An 18,681-nucleotide genomic window follows, 5' to 3' on the forward strand; every position below is an offset into this window, starting at 1 on the left:
TATGCTTCTCCTTGGCCATATCACTTTTAGGAATGAGTGGAGTTTGTTATAGGATTATTTTTGGATGAGTGCAGGGCTTGGGATAAATCATAATGTATAGCTTAGTCCATTCTATTCAATGTTGGAAACAGGTATTAGCATGACAAAAATGAACATGATGAACAGAGTTGAAAGTGATTGGGAAACTGTAGAAGGGCATGAGGCAACCTGAGACATTTATGCAAAGGAAAAAGGACTTGGGGTTATGGGCCATTTGTTTGTATGTAAACACCCGTCTCACTGTTTTTTAGGAATAGCTGGTGGAATCTAGTTTCTTTTACCCTGCAAGTTGCCTGCATGTGTTGCTGCTCATCCTATTCAAGGCTGAGCCTGCCAAAGCATGAATCTGGACTTGTACACCATAGAAATGTTTTTTGGGGAGTCCATTATCAGAAACAGATGAAGTAATGCCTCATGTATCTAATGTGATGTTTGTTATTTGTACATTTCTTTGTTTTGTACAAGTTAAGTTTGAGGTTTTTTTCCTTTGCGATTCTTTTGGGGAACATATTTTTTTAAAGTGATTTATAAGTTACTTTTCATTTCCAAACTCATTTAAAAATAAAAAGATACCTTATATACATTTGAAGACTTTAGAAAGTGACAAGGAGGCAATGTAGCCATTCAATACATTTACCTTCATTCTTCACTGAAGTCTGACAAACCATTAATGTGGTTTTTAAATGGTTAAGGGCAACATTAAACGGCATTGCCAGTGGTAACATAAAATAACTGTTCTTCTTAGGATCTATACTCTGACTCATTTAAGTAATGGCCAAAGGATTTTGTGCAATTTAACATTCAGGAAGAGTTTTTGGATTTTTATCAGCCCTGTAGTCTTGGAAAAAGCTTTATAAATACTTCTAAGAGTAAAATAAAGAGAAAAATACTTTAAAAAGGCATATTACCCATGGCTATGTCCTGAATAGTATTGCCTACGTTTCTTCTAGGGTTTTTATGGTTTTAGGTTTTACGCTTAATACTTTAATTCGTCTTAATTTTTGTATAAGGTATAAGGAAGGGGTCCAGTTTCCGTTTTCTGCATATGGCTAGCCAGTTTTCCCAACACCATTTGTTAAATAAGGAATTCTTTCCTCATTGCTTGTTTTTGTCAGGTTTGTCAAAGATCACATGGTTGTAGATGTGTGGTGTTATTTCTGAGGCCTCTGTTCTGTTCCATTGGTCTATATATGTTTTGGTACCAGTACCATGCTGTTTTGGTTACTGTGGCCTTGTAGTATAGTTTGAAGTCAGGTAGGGTGATGCCTCCATCTTTGTTCTTTTTGTTTAGGATTGTCTTGGCTATACAGGCTCTTTTTTGGTTGCATATGAAATTTAAAGTAGTTTTTTCTAATTCTGTGAAGAAAGTCAATGGTAGCTTGATGGGGATAACATTGAATCTATAAATTACCTTGGGCAGTATGGCCATTTTCATGATATTGATTCTTCCTATCCATGAGCGTGGAATGTTTTTCCATTTGTTTGTGTCCTCTGTTATTTCCTTGAGCAGTGGTTTGTAGTTCTCCTTGAAGAGGTCCTTCACATCCCTTGTAAGTTGTATTCCTAGGCATTTTATTCTCTTTGTAGCAATTGTGAATGGGAGTTCACTCATGATTTGGCTCTGTTTGTCTATTATTGGTGTATAGGAATGCTTGTGATTTTTGCACATTGATTTCGTATCCTGGGACTTTGCTGAAGTTGCTTATCAGCTGAAGGAGATTTTGGGCTGAGAGGATGGGGTTTTCTAAATATATAATCATGTCATCTGCAAACAGAAAAAATTTGACTTCCTCTCTTCCTATTTGAATACTCTTTATTTCTTTCTCTTGCCTGATTGTCCTGACCAGAACTTCCAATACTATGTTGAATAGGAGTGGTGAGAGAGGGCATACTTATCTTGTGCCAGTTTTCAAAGGGAATGCTTCCAGCTTTTGCCCTTTCAGTATGATACCAGCTGTGGGTTTGTTGCAAATAGCTGTTATTATTTTGAGATACGTCCCATCAGTACCTAGTTTACTGAGAGTTTTTAGCATGAAGGGGTGTTGAATTGTATTGAAGGCCTTTTCTGCATCTATTGAGATAATCGTGGTTTTGGTCATTGGTTCTGTTTATGTGATGGATTATGTTTACTGATTTGCATATGTTGAACCAGCCTTGCTTCCCAGGGATGAAGCCGACTTGATCGTGGTGGATATGCTTTTTGATATGTTTCTGGATTCGGTTTGCCAGTATTCTATAGAGGATTTTTACATCGATGTTCATCAGGGATATTGGCCTGCAATTTTCTTCTTTTGATTTTGGTATCAGGATGATGCTGGCCTCGTAAAATGAGTTATGGAGGAGTCCCTCTTTTCCCAGTGTTTGGAATAGTTTCAGAAGGAATGGTACCAGCTCCTCTTCATGACGAAAACACTAAAAGTAATGGCAACAAGAGCCAAAATTGACAAATGGGATCTAATTAAACTAAAGAGCTTCTGCACAGCAAAAGAAACTCACCAGAGTGAACAGGCGACCTACAGAATGAGAGAAAATTTTTGCAGTCTATCCATCAGACAAAGGGCTAATATCCAGAATCTACAAGAAACTTAAACAAATTTACAAGAAAAAAACAACCCCATCAAAAAGTGGGCAAAGGATGTGAACAGACACTTCTCAAAAGAAGACATTTATGTGGCCAACAAACATATGAAAAAAAGCTCATCATCATTGGTTGTTAGAGAAATGCAAATCAGGCCGGGTGCGGTGGCTGATGGCTATAATCCCAGCACTTTGGGAGGCTGAGGCGGGCAGATCACGAGGTCAGGAGATCGAGACCATCCTGGTTAACATGGTGAAACCCCATCTCTACTAAAAATACAAAAAATTAGCCGGGCATGGTGGTGGGTCCCTGTAGTCCCAGCTACTTGGGAGGCTGAGGCAGGAGAATGGCATGAACCCGGGAAGGGGAGCTTGCAGTGAGCCAAGATCACACCAGTGCACTCCAGCTTGGGTGATGGAGCGAGACTCCATCAAACAACAACAACAACAACAAAAAAATCAAAACCACAATGAGATACCATCTCACACCAGATAGAATAGCTATCATTAAAAAGTCAGGAAATAACAGATGCTGGGGAGGATATGGAGAAATAGGAATACTTTTACACTGTTGATGGGAGTATAAATTAGTTCAATCATTGTGGAAGACAGTGTAGTGATTCCTCAAGGATCTAGAACCAGAAATACCATTGGACCCAGCAATCCCATTACTGGGTATACACCCAAAGGATTATAAATCATTCTACTATAAAGACACATGCACATGTATGTTTACTGCAGCACTATTCACAGTAGCAAAGACTTGGAACCAACCCAAATGCCCATCAATGATAGACTGGATAAAGAAAATGTGGCACATATACACCATGGAATACTCTGCAACCATAAAAAAGGATGAGTTCATGTCCTTTGCAGGGACATGGATGAAGCTGGAAACCATCATTCTCAGCAAACTAAGAGAGGAACAGAAAACCAAACACCGCATGTTCTCACTCATAAGTGGGTGTTGAACAATGAGAATACATGGACACAGGGAGGGGAACATCACACGCTGGGGCCTGTCATGGGGTGAGGGACTAGGGGAGGGATAGCATTAGGAGAAATACCTAATGTAGATGATGGGTTGATGGGAGCAGCAAACCACCATGGCATGTGTATACCTGTGGAACAAAGCTGCACGTTCTGCATGTGTATCCCAGAACTTCAAGTATAATTTAAAAAAAAGAGAAAAAAAGGCATATCACACCAACAATTATATTAATTTCCTTTAAAAATGCTGCCAATTGCATAAATTTGTTAAGGTGTGTTTGTGGATGTATGTTAGCCAATCAGAAGGCAACTCTATGGAGAATTATTGCACATAGTGGTAACAGTAAAACAAGTAAAGGTATTATCATTAAATTCTATTACCACTACCAAGTACTGCTTCTCATTTTAAATTCTGTGGTTACATGCAGGCACAAAGAATGTGACTGAGTAGCTTTTTTTTTTGAGAGAGTCTTGCTCTGTTGCCCAGGGTGGAGTGAATGGTACAATCTTGACTCACTGCAACCTCTGCCTCCTGGTTCCAAGCAATTTTCATGCCTCAGCCTCCCAACTGGCTGAGATTACAGGTGTGTGCCACCACACCCAGCTATTTTTTGAATTTTTAGTAGAGATAGGGTTTCATCATGTTGGCTAGGCTGGTCTCGAACTCCTGACTTCAAGTGATTCACCCATCTCAGTCTCCCAAAGTGCAGGGATTACAGGTGTGAGCCACCGCCCCCGGCCTGAGTGACTTATTAATTAGTATTTTAATTTGTTTAACTTTTTAGTTATCTACAATTGTACCTTTCCCTAAGAATACCTTGAGAAAGTTGAGTTAATAAGAACTAAACCACATTAGAAACCATATGCTGTTTTGCCATCAATATGTTGGTCTCAGTTCTAAATCTCTGTGGGTCTTAGTTACTTTATGTTTAAGGAAAGTAGATGACTTGTAAAGTATTCTAAAATATTAAAACAGCAATAAAAAATATAACAAATTGAAGCAGTCCCAAAACAAAAGCAGGCAGTTTCAACATAGTGTGGTTGGCTGGGCACGGTGGCTCATGCCTGTAATCCCAGCACTTTGGGAGGCCAAGGCGGGCAAATCACCTGAGGTCAGAGTTTGAGACCAGCCTGGCCAACATAGTGAAACCACATCTCTACTAAAAATATAAAAATTAGCCAGGTGTGGTGGTGCATGCCTGTAGTCCCAGCTACTCAGGAGGCTACAACAGAAGAATTGCTTGAACCCGAGAGGTGGAGGTTGCAGTGAGCCAAGATTGTACCACTGCATTCCAGCCTGGGCAACAGAGCAAGACTCCATCTAAAAAATAAAAAAAAAAGTATGATTTAGTTTATTTGTGGAACTGAATAGTGCTATAAATTGGGCACTTACTATTTTAAGGCATGTGTCAGATGCAAGAGTGACAAACACAGTCTTACCTTGTACAAACTTATAATTCTGGTACAGAAAACAAGCAAAAATAGACAACTTTAATATAGCGTTGAAAATTCTATGTTGAAGTTACATCCTGGGGGTCAAGGTAGGTGAGGTACACTTAATCCAAGCTTACCATGTCAGGAAGACATGGCAAGCTTGCAGAGGAATAATGTCTCAATTGAATTTCTCAGGATGCGTAGTAGTTTGCTAGGTAAAGAGGAAGGGAACTCTGCACAGGTGGAAGAGCGTTAGCAAAGGTGATTGATATGAAACAGCATGGTCTGTTTTTGTATTTTAGAGAACAGGGTCCTGCTCTGCCACCCAGGCTGGAGAGCAGTGGCATGATCATCACTCATTGCAACCTCAAACCCCTAGCCTCAAGGGATTCTCCCACCTCAGCCTCTCGAGTAACCAAGGCTATAGGTGTGCACCACCACACCCAACATTTTTTAAATTAAAAAAATTTGTGTGTGTGTGTGTGTACAGATAAAGGTCTCACTATATTGTCCAGGCTGGTCTGAAACTACTGGCTTCAAGAGATCCTCCTGCCTGAGGCTCTCAAAGCACTAGGATTACAGATGTGAGCCACTGTGCTTGGCCACCATGGTCTGTTTTTAAAATAATTCTTAGGAATAAAGTTAACAAAGGGTGACTAGGAGATGAGGCTGGAGATGTTGGGTAGGAACAGATTACAAAAAGCCTGGTATATCTTCCTATGGAGTTTTGACTTCATTTTGAAGACTGCAAGAGGCCGATAGTCTGGCAGACAATGGAGGGAACAGGTATAAAATGAGTGCTGAAAGGACGCAGGATGGTGATCAGAGAGAGGTATATTAGTGCTCATGGTTATGTGAGTGAGGAAGTTTAAGGTATAGTCAATGTGGGTGGATGAAATGGAGGTCAAATCACAAGAGCTGAAGTCAAGAAACTGAGGATTGGTAATTAGGTAGTTGGTAAGGTATTAAGAATCTGGAATTGGAAGTTATGACACCAGGGCACTAGTTCTGACTCTAATGTCACTAATTATCTATGCTACTTGAAACAAATGCGTTGTTCTTATTTTTAGATTTCTTCTTCCAATAAAAAAATTACTAAGCACCTACTGTGTCCAGAAGTATATCATGCTCTAGGACTGTATCTGCCCTCAAAGAGCTCATACTCCTTAATGCAAGTTAATGTGTCTTCATTTAGTATTATTAAAATATTATAAGATGATTCTGAAAAGTAAGATAATGAGGCTTGCTTTCAGATTCCAAGACTATGCCTTTCATAAAGAGATTCTGGAGAACAAAGGTAGATGAACATCAATATGAAAGTACAAACATGTATCAACAACACACTGTGGCATTATGGACTAGTGGAAAGAGCAGTATAACCTTGATTGTAGTCTCATTATGTCTCATTTTCCTCCTTTGTAAAATGAGGATAATACCGCCTGTGCCGTTGACTTTGGCAGGCTGTGTTGAGAATCAGGTGAGCTAATGGTTGTGAAACCTCTATGTGTTTTTAGTAGAGACAAGGTCTCACCATGTTGGCCAGGCTGGTCTCGAACTCCTGACCTCCCAAAGTGCTGGGATTACAGGCGTGAGTCACCACGCCTGGCCCCCCAGGTGGATTAGTTGAACTCAGGAGTTCAAGACCAGCCAGGGCAACATGGTGAAACCCTGTCTCTACACAAAATACAAAAATTAGACAGGCACATGGTGGTATGCGCCTATAGTCCCAGCTTCTTGAGAAGCTGAGGCATGAGAATTGCTTGAACTCAGGAGGTGGAGGTTGCAGTAAGCCAAGATTGCACCACTGCACTCCAGCCTGGGTGACAGATACACAGATATATATATAGATAGATACATAGATATAGATATAGATATAGATATAGATATATAGAAATATATATATAAATCGCAAGCATTTTTTTCATTAAAAAATTAATGCAAGTCTGCCAGGATGTTTCCTGTGTTAAATGACTTCCGCTGTTAACTTACAGACCCTCTACCACAACTATAATTTGTACCTACCAGAATGTGTATACCCAACAAAGCTCTGTTGGGTGCCTTTCTTTTATTACAGCCCTCATCATACTGTACCACACTGCACAAGCATTTACTTGTATGCAAATTCGGCTATGAATTCCTGATGAATATGATCCCTTTCTTACTCAACTTTGGTATCCCTAGAACATAGCACAGTTCTTGATGCAAAGCAGACTCTCAAAGTATGTCAGATGAATGAATGGATTAATGAATACCAGCTAATATGGAAAGCTGTTTTAATCCTTAGGAGGTCACAGTGTGCAGGAGAGACAGACTTGTACACAATTAATTGCAATATCATACAATACATATTATGTTGGGACATAGGCAGGAAAAATTAATTTTGTCCCAGGGTGATAATAGGACTAAAAGGCTTTTACAAGTAGGCTGACATTTAGGCTAATTAATTAGCTGATGTGAAGTCCAATTCATATTTTAGAATACAATTGTGTTACAATAATTATATTCATGATAATCTCAAACAAAATTGCAAAAGTCCAACGTTGTTTTTGTAGGTAAAGTTGGCAAAGTTGGTAAAGTTATTTACCTTGTAGAATAAAAGGAAGAGAAAAGAGAATCTCTGGCCCACAATTGAAGGGATAAAGGTTTAGTAAACAGGAATGGAGAAAGGATGGGGGATTTAATGCGGTTCAGGTAATAAGAATAAAAAGTTATAGAGAAAGGTTGCTAGAGTCTAGAAATTGGTCAAATGAAATAGGTATATGGGAGGGTTGAGAAGTAAAGACATTAATAAAATGCTCAATTTAATTCATTTGGTCAGCAAATATAGTGTTGGGAGTACAACAAATGTAGACAAAAAAAAAAAAAAAAATCCTTGCCATTATAGATCTTACATAGACTTGTTCTAATTGGAATCCATGGATTTCAATGTTCCCTTGATATTTTCTTGTTTGCCATATGTACAACTTTTAAGATATAAAATATGAGATGTAAAAATAGAAAGTAGTCATAATATTTGTCTTACTAATAAAGGAATAGTTAGATTTTTTTTTCTTTTTTTGAGACGGACTCTTGCTGTGCCACCCAGGCTGGAGTGCAGTAGTGCAATCTCAGTTCACTGCAACCTCTGCCTCCCAGGTTCAAGCGATTTTCCTGCCTCAGCCTCTTGAGTAGCTGGGATTACAGGCACCCGCCACCACATCCAGCTAATTTTTTTGTCTTTTTTTAGTAGAGACGGGGTTTCACCATGTTGGCCAGGCTAGTCTTGAACTCCTGGTCTCAAATGATCCGCGCACCTTGGCCTCCCAAAGTGCTGAGATTACAGGTGTGAGCCACCGCATCTGACTTAGATTTTTAAAAATAAAAAGCTCAAAGTGTTTTTCAGCACATGGACCAAATTCTAACAGGTTTATTAGCCCTTTGAAGGTGCAATTGCGGGATACCAAGATATCAATTATACTGTTGTTTCAGGTTCCTAACAATTAATATTTGAACAGTGCTTCAGAATTTTTAAAGCACTTTTACATATTGAATGTTATCCCATTTAATCCTCAATAACAATCTTTTTATTTATTTATGTATTTATTTTTGCACACTTTTTTGGTAGAAAACAAAGCTGAGGCTCAATGAGGTAAAGTAAAATGATCAAGTTTTGCAGGGCAAAATTCAAACTCATTCCCTTGACTATCTAGTCCAAAAGCGCTTCCATATACTCTTCTGCACTTGATTCTCATGTTTGATCTACTTCTTATTATCCCTATTTTAAGGTGAAAAAACAGAAGTTCAGAGAGATTAAATAACTTGCCCAAAGTAAGTTGGCAGGTAGATTTGGAACATATTTCCACGTCTAATGGTAACAAAATTCATGTATATTTCCAATCAACTTTAAAGACTGAAATATAGAAATATTAATATATCAACTTACTTTATTGTAATTTTTATTTTAAAAATGTTTTAAAGAGATGGGATCTCGCTATGTTGCCCAGACAGTGCACTGCACCCTCGATCTCCTGAACTCAGGTGATCCTCATGCCTCAGCCTCCTAAGTAACTGGGACTACAGGTGTGTGCCACTGTGCCCAGCTTTACTTTATTGTAATTTATATTAGGTGAGCTTATAATCTAAATGCCTATCTCCAACAATGATACTAAAAAATTGTACAAAATAAGCTTTTATAGTTCCTACTTCCTCCTGCTTTAGGTAATAATTCAACTCCATAAGCAATACCATAAAGTCCTGACTAGCAAGGCAGGTTCATAGGTCCTTTCACAACAGATAAAAAAGATTAACATTTTGAAAGGATAGTTAACTTTAAATATGAATACCATAACATCAGTTAAACAGGGAAGAGGAGGGCTGAATAGGAAAAGCTCCAGTCTGCAGCTCCCAGCGTAATCGACAGAGAAAATGGATGATTTTTGCATTTCCAACTGAGGTACCTGGTTCATCTCATTTGGACTGGTTGGACGGTGGATGCAGCCCATGGAGGGCGAGTGGAAGCAGGGTGGGGCATTGCCTCACCCAGGAAGCAAAAGGGGTCAGGAGATTTCCTTTCCTAGCCAAGGGAAGCCATGACAGACTGTACCTGGAAAAACGGGACACTCCTGCCCAAATACTGCACTTTTCCCACGGTCTTAGCAACCAGCAGACTAGGAGATTCTCTCCCATGCCTGGCTTGGCAGGTCCCACGCCCACGGAGCCTTGCTCACTGCTAGCACAGCAGTCTGAGATCTACCTGTGAGGCTGCAGCCTGGCAGGCGAAGGGGCGTCTGCCATTGCTGAGGCTTGCGTAGGTAAACAAAGTGGCCAGGAAGCTCAGACTGGGTGGAGCCCACTGCAGTCCAGCAAGGCATACTGCCTCTATAGACTCCACATCTGTGAGCAGGCATAAGCTGAACAAAAGGCAGCAGAAACTTCTGCAGACTTAAACATCCCTGTCTGACAGCTCTGAAGAGAGCAGTGGTTCTCCCAGCATGGTATTTGAGCTCTGAGAATGGACAGACTGCCTCCTCAAGTGGGTCCCTGACCCCTGTGTAGCCTAACTGGGAGACACCTCCCAGCAAGGGCCAACAGACACCTAATACAGGCAGGTGCCCCTCTGGGATGAAGCTTCCAGAGGAAGGATCAGACAGCAATATTTGCTGTTCTGCAATATTTGCTGTTCTGCAGCCTTCTCTGGTGATACCCGGGAAAACAGGGTCTGGAGTGGACTTCCAGCAAACTCCAACAGACCTGCAGCTGAGGGACCTGACTGTTAGAAGGAAGACTAACAAACAGAAAGGAATAGCATCAACATAAACAAAAAGGACATCCACACCAAAAACCCATCTGTAGGTCACCATCATCAAAGACCAAAGGTAGATAAAACCACAAAGATGGGGAGAAACCAGAGCAGAAAAGCTGAAAATTCTAAAAACCAGAGCACTTCTCCTCCTCCAAAGGATTGCAGCTCTTCACCAGCAATGGAACAAAGCTGGATGGAGAATGACTTTGACGAGTTGACAGAAGTAGGCTTCAGAAGGTTGGTAAGAACAAACTTCTCTGAGCTAAAGAAGCATGTTCTAACCCATCACAAGAAAACTAAAAACCTTGAAAAAGGGTTAGATGAATGGCTAACTAGAATAAACAGTGTAGAGAAGAACTTAAATGACCTGATGGAGCTGAAAACCATGGCATGAGAACTTTGTGACTCATGCACAAGCTTCATTAGCCTATATGATCAGGTGGAAGAAAGGGTATCAGTGATTGAAGATCAAATTAATGAAATAAAGTAAGAAGACAAGATTAGAGAAAAAAGAGTAAAAAGAAACGAAAAAACCTCCAAGAAATATGGGACTATGTGAAAATACCAAATCTATGTTTGAATGGTGTACATGAAAGTGATGGGAAAAATGGAACCAAGTTGGAAAACACACTTCAGGATATTATCCAGGAGAACTTCCCCAGCATAGCAAGGCAGGCCAACATTCAAATTCAGGAAATACAGAGAATGCCACAAAGATACTCCTCAAGAAGAGCAACCCCAAGACACATAATTGTCAGATTCACCAAGGTTGAAATGAAGGAAAAAATGTTAAGGGCAGCCAGAGAGAAAGGTTGGGTTACCCACAAAGGGAAACCCATCAGACTAACAGTGGGTCTCTCGGCAGAAACCCTACAAGTCAGAGGAGAGTGGAAGCCAATATTCTCATTCTTAAAGAAAATAATTTTCAACCCAGAATTTCATATCTAGTCAAACTAAGCTTCATAAGTGAAGGAGAAATAAAATCCTTTACAGATAAGCAAATGCTAGCTTTTGTCACCACCAGGCTTGCCTTACAAGAGCTCCTGAAGGAAGCACTAAACATGGTACAACCAGTACCAGCCACTGCAAAAACATGCCAAATTGTAAAGACCATGGATGCTACGAAGAAACTGCAATAATTAATGGGTAAAATAACCAGCTAACATCATAATGACAGGATCAAATTCACACATAACAATATTAACCTTAAATGTAAATGGGCTAAATGCCCAATTAAAAGACACAGACTGGCAAATTGGATAAAGAGTCAAGACCCATCAGTGTGCTGTATTCAGGAGACCCATCTCACGTGCACATATAGGCTCAAAATAAAGGGATGGAGGAAGATCTACCAAGCAAATGGAAAGTTAAAAAAAAAAAAAAAAAAGCAGGGGTTACAATCCTAGTCTCTGATAAAACAGACTTTAAACCAACAAAGATCAAAAGAGACAAAGAAGTTCATTACATAATAGTAAAGGGATCAATTCAACAAGAAGAGCTAACTATCCTAAATATATATGCACTCAATACAGGAGCACCAGATTCACAAAGCAAGTCCTTAGACTTATAAAGAGACTTAGATTCCAACACAATAATAATAACGGGAGACTTTAACACCTCACTGTCAATATTAGACAGATCAACAAGACAGAAGATTAACAAGGATATCCAGGACTTGAACTCAGCTCTGCACCAAGCAGACCTAGTAGACATCTACAGAACTCTCCACCCTAAATCAACAGAATATACATTCTTCTCAGCACCACATCGCATTTATTCTAAAATTGACCAGATAATTGGAAGTAAAGCACGCCTCAGCAAATGTAAAAGAACAGAAGTCACAACAAACTGTCTCTCAGACTACGCTGCAATGAAATTAAAATCAATTTAAAAAATTAGAAGTCAGAATTAAGAAACTCACTCAAAACTACTCAACTACATGGAAACTGAACAACCTGCTCCTGAATGACTACTGGGTAAATAATGAAATGAAGGTAGAAATAAAGATGTTCTTTGAAATCAATGAGAACAAAGACACAATGTACCAGAATATCCCAGTGTGTAGAAGGAAATTTATACCACTAAATGCCCATAAGAGAAAGCAGGAAAGATCTAAAATCGATACCCTAACATCACAATTAAAATAACTAGAGAAGAAAGAGCAAACAAATTCAAAGCTAGCAGAAGGCAAGAAATAACTAAGATCAGAGCAGAACTAAAGGAGATAGAGACACAAAAAACCCTTCAAAAAAATCAGTGAATCCAGAGCTAGTTTTTTTTTTAAAGATCAACAAAATTGATAGACCGCCAGCAAGACTAATAAAGAAGAAAAGAAAGAAGAATCAAATAGACTCCATAAAAAATGATAAAGGAGATTTCACCACTGATCCCACAGAAATACAAACTATCATCAGAGAATACTATAAATACCTCTATGCAAATAAACTAGAAAATCTAGAAGAAATGGATAAATTCCTGGACACATACACCCTTTCAAGACTAAACCAGGAAGAAGGTGAATCTCTGAATAGAACAATAAGGGTTCTGAAATTGAGGCAATAATTAATAGCCTACCAACCAAAAAAAGTCCAGGACCAGAGAGATTCACAGCCGAATTATACCAGAGGTACAAAGAGGAGCTGGTACCATTTCTTCTGAGACTATTCCAATCAACAGAAAAAGAGAGAATCCTCCCTAACTCATTTTATGAGGCCAGCATCATCCTGATACCAAAGCCTGACAGAAACACACAAAAAAAGAGAATTTTAGACCAATATCCCTGATGAACATCAATGCAAAAATCCTCAATAAAATACTGGCAAACCAAATCCAGCAGCACAGGAAAAAGCTTATCCACCATGATCAAGTTGGCTTCATCCCTGGGAAGCAAGGCTGGTTCAACATACTAAATGTAATCCATCACATAAACAGAACCAATGACAAAAACCACATGATTATCTCAAGTGCAGAAAAGACTTTCGACAAAATTCAACAGCGCTTCATGCTAAAAACTCTCAATAAACTAGGTACTGATGGAACATATCTCAAAATAATAAGAGCTATTTATGGCAAACCCACAGACAATATCATACTGAATGGGGAAAAACTGGAAGCATTCCCTTTGAAAACCGGCACAAGACAAGGATGCCCTATCTCACCACTCCTATTCAACATAGTGTTGGAAATTCTGGCCAGGGCAGTTAGGGAACAGAAAGAAATAAAGGGTATTCAATTAGGAAAACAGGAAGTCAATTTTTTTTTGTTTGCAGATGACATGATTGTATATTTAGAAAACCCCATCCTCTCAGCCCAAAATCTCCTTAAGCTGATAAGCAACTTCGGCAAAGTCTCAGGATACACAATCAGTGTGCAAAAATCACAAGCATTCCTATACACCAATAATAGCCAAATCATGAGTGAACTCCCATTCACAATTGCTACAAAGACAATAAAATACCTAGGAATCCAACTTACAAGGGATGTGAAGGACCTCTTCAAGGAGAACTACAAACCACTGCTCAAGGAAATAACAGAGGACACAAAAAAATGGAAGAACATTCCACGCTCATGGATAGGAAGAATCAATATCGTGAAAATGGCCATACTGCCCAAGGTAATTTAATTTATAGATTCAGTGCCATCCCCATCAAGCTACCAATGACTTTTTTCACAGAATTGGAAAAAACTACTTTAAAGTTCATATGGAACCAAAAAAGAGCCTGCATTGCCAAGACAATCCTAAGCCAAAAGAACAAAGCTGGAGGCATCACGCTACCTGACTTCAAACTATACTACAAGGCTATAGTAACTAGAACAGATATATAGACCAGAACAGAACAGAGGCCTCAGAAATAACACCACATATCTACAACCATATGATCTTTGACAAACCTGACAAAAAAAAAGAAATGGGGAAGGGAAGTTTCCCTATTTAATAAATGGTGCTGGGAAAGCTGGCTAGCCATATGTAGAAAGCTGAAACTGGATCCCTTCCTTATACCTTATACCAAAATTAATTCAAGATGGATTAAAGACTTAAATATTAGACCTATAACCTTAAAAAGCCTAGAAGAAAACCTAGGCAATACCATTCAGGACATAGGCATGGGCAAAGACTTCAGGACTAAAACACCAAAAGCAATGGCAACAAAAGCCAAAATAGATAAATGGGATCTAATTAAACTAAACAGCTTCAGAACAGCAAAAGAAACTACCATCAGAGTGAACAGGCAACCTACAGAATGGGAGGAAATTTTTGCAATCTACCCATCTGACAAAGGGCTAATATCTAGAATCTACAAAGAACTTAAACAAATTTACAAGAAAAAAAACCCCATCAAAAAGTGGGCAAAGGATATGAACAGACACTTCTCAAAAGAAGGCATTTATGCAGCCAACAGATACATGAAAAAATGCTCATCATCACTGGTCATCAGAAAAATGTAAATCGAAACCACCATGAGATACCATCTCACACCAGTTAGAATGGTGATCATTAAAAAGTCAGGAAACAACAGATGCTGGAGAGGATGTGGAGAAATAGGAACGCTTTTACACTGTTGGGAGTATAAATTAGTTCAACCATTGTGGAAGACAGTGTGGTGATTCCTCAAGGATCTAGAAAACTACAAATACCATTTGGCCCAGTGATCCCATTACTGGGTATATACCTAAAAGATTATAAATCATGCTACTATAAAGACACATGCACACATATGTTTATTGCGGCACTATTCACAATAGCAAAGACTTGGAACCAACCCAAATGCCCATCAATGATAGACTGGATTAAGAAAATGTGGCACATTTACACCATGGAATAGTATGCAGCCATAAAAAAGGATGAGTTCATGTCCTTTGCAGGGACATGGATGAAACTGGAAACCATCACTCTGAGCAAACTATCACAAGGACAGAAAACCAAACACCACGTTCTCACTCATAGGTGGGAACTGAAAAATGAGAACACTTGGATGCAGGGTGGGGAACATCACACACTGGGGCCTGTCTCGGGGTGGGGGCCTGGGGAAGGGATAGCATTAGGAGTAATACCTAATGTAAATGATGAGTTGATGGGTGCAGCAAACCAACATGGCACATGTATACCTATGTAACAAACCTGCATGTTGTGCACATATACCCTAGAACTTAAAGTATAATAAAAGTAAATAAATCAAAAAAATAAAAATACAGGAAAAAAAAGAAAAACAGGGAAAATATACCAAGACAATACTGCATCTAAAATAATAACAAACCAGTACTAAATACTTTTAAAACTTTTCAACTATATATGAATCATATATAAAAGATGATGGCACCTAGTTTACAGAAATGGTATGCCACTTGTACAATTTTGTATTTTATAATAGCAAAGAGCCAAATCAAACTTTAATATTGAATTCTATAAATATTAATGTAAAATATTTTCATGTGAAATGAAATTTTCAGGAAAGCATTAAGATAATCAAAATAATATAAATTCCCGAAAAAAAGGAAGACTGAGCCAAGAAAATACAGTTACTAGAAAATGTACTAAAATGTCTACCTACCTAATTATGCCTTGTTACACATTCCTTTTAATCAGTATTTACCATTGGGTTTTCGAAGGTTAATTTCTGGGAACAGTAAATTTCATATAGCTTTTGTTTTCTTTGCAATACATTGAAGCTTGTTTATTACAGAGTGGAATTTGGTGTAAGATGGGTTGTTTTGGACCTGGCCCAAGAGGGTTTAGTTACTGAAAGCACCTCATTATAAGGTGGTCTTACCAATAAGGTGATCCACTGGCTCAGATCCCATGCATATTATAACAAGGCTCCATTATGGAGTACAGGAAGCTAGGCAGCTAATGGTTCTATCAAATGAAACTTAAGAAACAATTTTTTTTTTTAAAAGACATGAAAATCGTTTAAGGCTAGAGGATCATATGCCTTGGTCACTTTTCCAAATTTCTATTTCCTGAAGTGATGTTCTTTATTGTATGTTTCATAGCTCTGCAGTTATTTTACATTAGGTTTTAGCTTTCTTACATTCATTGTTTGATCTGGTCTTAAAATTTTTTTTTTTTTTGGATTATCAAAATTTTCATCAATACTATCTATTTAACTGCATTTGCCTACGGAAATAGATAATAAACCACCAAGAATTCATAAAGGTTAAATTCTTTTGTAACTCATTGAGAAATCTGAGGTTTAAAAGAGGCATATGCAAGAATAATTGTGTGGTAATCAAATACAAAAAGAATGCCATCACTTAGAGATGACCATGATAACCAGTCTTTGAAGTGAATATACAACAGGTGCTTTGATTTCATGAAATTTTTTTTTTTTTTTTTTTTGAGACGGAGTCTTGCTCTGTCGCCCAGGCTGGAGTGCAGTGGCGCGATCTCGGCTCACTGCAAGCTCCGCCTCCCGGGTTCACGCCATTCTCCTGCCTCAGCCTCCCGAGTAGCTGGGACTACAGGCGCCCACAACCGCGCCCGGCTAATTTTTTTTTTTGTATTTTTAGTAGAGACGGGGTTTCACCGTGGTCTTGATCTCCTGACCTTGTGATCCGCCCGCCTCGGCCTCCCAAAGTGCTGGGATTACAGGCGTGAGCCACCGCGCCCGGCCTGATTTCATGAAATTTTATAAGCAGCCCTAAAGAATTAAATATTCTAAATGTGTTTTAATATAGGAAAGTAATACAAAAAATTCCAGTTGCAGAAAAATAACGGGGGAAAGCTTTTTGTTAAAATTAATGTTTTGAATTGAAAGATCTTAAGAATAACAACAAAGCCTTATAGAAACTTAGAAACAGTGCCAAATTTAAAACCATGTAATAACTAAGTGCATAGAAACACAGTAATAGTTTTATAACACAATTCTAGAAAGTTTTAAATAATCTAATCAAGTCATGAAACATCTACTCTTTACATTGTACCTTTCTTCCATGAATAAAGCCCTTTCTCTAACTAGTAGTTTTCCTGGTTTTCAGCCTGTGTGCTCTATATACTTTCAATCCTTGAATAAATTCAGTATTAGATAACTATTTCATATGCATTGAATGTGTCACATAAATTATTTGATAAACAATCTCTACCTTATATATCTCAAAAGCTTTAAAAAAAGCCAGCCAAATAATTTTTCTTTCCTCAAATAATTATTTATTATCAGTCTATCACCTATATATCTATAGTTAGTGTACGCTTCATATAGAGCAATGGTGCACTCCAGGTATATGATTTACCTACTAATTAATAATGAATAACTCGCAATGTGCCAGGTGCTGTTTTAAAAGCATTTATGTGTTTTAACTTATTTAACTCTGTAAACATTTCTTTTAAAAGTATGTTATCAGTAATGACAATGGCCTACATCCTACACTATAAAGGCCAGTTTACTTCTTGGAATATCATCTTGGTCCAAGTCATGATCTGAGGGGAATATACACCTGTTTCAACAGTGATTATCATTGTGTAAAATTTTTGAAACACCTTTTGGAATTACTAAAGGCTTGTGACACATCTCTATGTACATTCTTAGTAATGAAAATTTTTAGCTTCAGGGAGAATTAAATTTTGGAAAGAATGAAAAATATCTAGGCCAGGAATGGTGTCTCATGACTGTAATCCCAGCACTATGGGAGGAGGAGGTGGGCAGATTACTTAAGGTCAGGAGTTTGAGACCAGCCTGGCCAACATGGTGAAACCCTGTCTGTACTAAAAAAACAAAAAACAAACAAACAAACAAAAATTAGCCAGGTGCAGTGGTGTGCACCTGTAATCCCAGCTACTCAGGAGGCTGAGACACGGGAACCGCTTGAACCTGGGAGGCAGAGGTTGCAGTGAGCCAAGATCGTGCCATTGCACTCCGGCCTGGGCGACGGAGCAAGACTATCTAAACCAAACAAACAAAAACATATCTAGCTAGGGAAAGGGAAAAGTATTTGAGATGAAGTTGGGTAATAACACTACGATATGACCATAAAATAATATGCTTAACTTTCTCATGTAGTTTCCCAATTCCAAAGGTAATTTCAAAAGTCCTCAAAATGTTTTAATTGTAGCATTGTGAAAATAAATATCTAGCTTTCCAAGTTATTATGCACATATTCATACCATCTGTGTCAGTCTGTTCTCATGCTGCTAATAAAGTCATATCCAAGACTGGGTAATTTATAAAGGAAAGGTTTAATTGACTCACGGTTCCGCATGACGGGGGAGGCCTCAGGAAACTTACAATCATGGTGGAAGGCACCTTTTCACAGGCAGCAGGAGAGAGGAATGAGAGTGAAGCAGGGAAAACCTCCTTATAAAATCATCAGGTCTCATAAGAACTCACTCACTATCATGAGAACGGCTTGAGGGTAACCGCCCCCCT

At 38.6% G+C, this 18,681-nt stretch overlaps 1 long non-coding RNA gene across 1 annotated transcript in view; it reads right to left on the reverse strand.

Annotated features, from left to right (window-relative positions):
- Positions 1–18,681, reverse strand: part of LOC144335491 (uncharacterized) — a 207,592-nt gene extending 188,911 nt beyond the window's left edge. The window contains exon 1 of the long non-coding RNA XR_013406373.1: positions 18,505–18,681. This is a non-coding gene — a long non-coding RNA (uncharacterized LOC144335491). The remainder of the gene's footprint in view (positions 1–18,504) is intronic.

Source organism: Macaca mulatta, chromosome 16, assembly GCF_049350105.2.
Source record: "Macaca mulatta isolate MMU2019108-1 chromosome 16, T2T-MMU8v2.0, whole genome shotgun sequence".
NCBI classification, from domain to species: Eukaryota; Metazoa; Chordata; class Mammalia; order Primates; family Cercopithecidae; genus Macaca; species Macaca mulatta.